This window comes from Entamoeba invadens, assembly GCF_000330505.1.
Source record: "Entamoeba invadens IP1 unplaced genomic scaffold scaff_1105074725199, whole genome shotgun sequence".
NCBI classification, from domain to species: domain Eukaryota; phylum Evosea; order Mastigamoebida; family Endamoebidae; genus Entamoeba; species Entamoeba invadens.
The window spans coordinates 26,235-29,851 of NW_004440113.1; positions in this window are offsets into that span (position 1 = coordinate 26,235).

The following is a 3,617-nucleotide window of genomic DNA, read 5'->3' on the forward strand; positions in this document are numbered from 1 at the left end:
CATCTGTTGTTTTTACATCCATATTGGCACTGCTTGCATAACGATAAAACGAAAACAATGATTCAACTGCAGAAGATGTTGGTATCAGGCTAACAATTAGAAAAACCAGTTTGGACAAATTGGTAAAATGTTTGTTACCAAATAATTGTAATGCACCAAGGAGGCAAAACTTGCACATATTCTTTTGTGTATATTCAATAATAAATTTGTCAACTTCATTTTTATGTTTATCAATAAGAGCTTTCAACTCAGTAATTTCTGTATCTAAATATTTAATTGGATTTTTAAATGTTATAATACCATTTTTATAATATTTTTCTGGAAAGTTATAATATTCCAAGTGTTTGTTAAAATCTTGGTATTTGTCCAACTCAACTTTTACTGAAGATAAATTTCAAGGATCAGCCTTAAATTTAACACGTGTTGAATTGCAGAATCTGATGTTAAGCTCATTGACAAATTTAAGAAGTATAGTTCGACAAGATGTAACAAATGTGTCTGGAGCTTTGAATGACAGGAATCTATTAACTGACTTGAAAGACGAAAAAAACTCCATTCGTTATGTCTGTTATTCTTTCGTTGAGATTTGTAATCAAATTAATAACACGAATATATTCTTCGTGAATTAACCCAAATTTTTGCTGCATTTTGTCACAACAATTTTTTTAAAAATTTTAGAATATCGTAAAAAGCCCAAATATCTTAAAAACAGAGGGTCTTATACATTGAAAAAGTATATTTTTCTTCCTAAAAATTCATAGTAATTTACATCTTCTTTAGCAACATTTTTGTTGTTACTAATTAATTGACTTGTTTTGTACTGTTCGATTAGTATATTTTTAATCTTTTTGTTAATTCCCAGTTCTTTAAAAAATACATCATAGTCTCTAAAATTGTTATCAACTTTTCCACTATCAATTCATGGTAAAACCAACGAGTATTACTCAATGTTGGTATATGTAAATGGTTCTTTTCTTTCCCACGAACACCCCAATACATATTCCATTGTGTAATGGTCACATCATTACTTATAATTGTTGAAATCTCTAATAATACATTTCCATCATTTGTATTCCATAAAAATTCTTCGGCGACATTAAGACGGTGACAGAGGCAATAATGTGACATAAAAGTAGTTGAGACCAAACTGTCTGATGACTCTATGATTACATCCCCTAAACTCTTTTTCACTTTTTTCTTTTTGCTGATCCTATTAAAGATGCCACTCCACCTTTCCATTTTAACATTTGATTGCACCCATCACAAGTATAAAAACGCACTTTAAAAGTGGAGCATTAAACGAATCAAGTGCATTAAGAACCCATTTTGAAATGTTTGCTGCAGTTGTTTTTTCAAACAATTCACCCAATACCAACTTTTCTGTACAATCACAAAATTGTCTAGACTGAATCGACACACAAGTCCGATAATCTTTTTTCCATTTTTATGTGTTGAGTCTATTGCAATTCCATAATACACACACATCTGAAATAATTGGATAATAACTTCTTTGTCCTCTTTTCCTAACAGCGAAATCACTTTTAGATTAGTTCTATGACTAATATGAATTCGAGATGATAGTTCCAATTGACTTTTTTCGTCCAAAAATAGATATATGAATACGTCTACTATTTCAGCAACAACATGATTCTGACTTTGTAACATCCCAACACTGTTTTCCAGGGTGCTAACAATTAAAGTAAATATCTTACTTTTGATGTTGATAACTGAAGATTGTTCTTTTATTGTTTTTGGTGTTTGATCAATAAAAATACTGACTAATTTCTTGGATATATTTAAAGCTTTCATATTTGATGACAATAATTTGGTCATTTCTCTTGTTAATTTGTTATACAACTTTTGTGTGTTTTGTGACATGTAAATTTTTATTTACATCACCATTGTTGTTAAACGTTTCTTCGTCTTTTTTAATAATTTCATTTTTTAAAGATTCTTCGCATTCCATTGAAATTGTGTTGTTAATGTTTGGTCCATCCATTTTTGTTTGACATTGAGTGTTGATGACACAATCCGTTCCAGATAAAACTTCTTTATTATTAAACATTGAAATGATGTTATTATTACTCATTTTTTCGATTTGTGGATTGCCCTCTTTTTCACTTTCATCTTTTGCTTCACAATCACAATCAATTTCAGTCATTTTGTTAAACTCATCAACACTTATAAATTCATATTTATCAAACGTTTGATTCACCGCAGTGCTCAAAGTATTTATTAATGTGTTTTTTCTAAAACAAGAGTACTCTTAATAATAGTTTTTCTGGGTCGAGAATGTATCGTTTTATTTAAATAGATATCAATCGATTTCTGAGCTTCTTCAATGTAGAGTTGTTTTCTTGCTGCAAAGTCTTCTTCAAACACTTTCAACTTGGGTTGACTATAATATACACATGATTTATAATAAATTAAATTGCAATTTTTACCAAAACATCTCGAACAAAATGGACAGTAATATACAAAACCATGAGTAGTGTAGACCGGTACGGTTTTGTATTTGATAATGTTCTTTCTAAAGTTATTTTCTCGTCTGTTGTTTGTATCTCTTTTTTGTTTAACAGGCTTTTCCATTTACTACTTTGTGTTTTTAAGTTTTAATTTTGATTTTTCAAAACCAAATCTATTCATATGTTTACTATAAAATTATGGTTTTTATTAACAACTTAAGAAGGGTTTTTGTATTTTTTAACATAAAATACTTGTTTATTTTGATAAAACAAACAGAAATTTTTCACAATAAAAAAACAATTTTTTTTTCAATCAAATCGATCATTTTTTGATTTTTTAACTTGAAAATTGTTAACTCACCCTTTATGGGATTAATTTGATGAACCCTGCCGATAATCTATGATCAAATAAAAATATAAAACCAATTATGTGAATTTGTTTTATTGAAAATAATATTTTTTTAAAAAAATGCCTTTCATAAAGAATTGAATTTTAATTCTTTGTACATAAAATAAAATATTTATCATTTATATGTAAGCATGGTTCACCAAAGACAAACAATATGCAGTAGATTTTTTTTATTATTTACCATTTCAGAAGCTACAAAAATAATTTGAAAAAGAAAGGATGGGAAAAAAATATTCTCATTTTTAATAAAAAAAACTATGAGTTAAATATCTATTTTTAAATTTATTTACAGAATATATATCAAATTGTTTTTCATTAACTTATCATTAACAAGATTAAACAACATAAATACACAATATAAAATGTGAGTACAGTCAAAGGTGTCTATTTGTCGTAAATGAGTTAATTTTGTAGAAAACTCTTTTTAATATTGAAAATTGTTTTTTATAAAAAATTTAGTTTTTAATTCAACAAAAGTTACAGATTAGAGAACAAAATATTTAATTGTCGTACACCAAAATGATTGGCCAGTTGTGCGACAATTAAGCAACTTCGACAATTATAATTACGACAATTAGACACCTTTGACTGTATGTTAAATACAAAAATATTATATATTGTTTGCTTTATGTCGCACATTAATGTGTGGTTGTTTATCATTGCAATATATCAATTTAATATCTTTAAATAGTTAAATAAATGTTTGTGTGTGGTTATATTCAATTTTATATTCTTATTGTTTA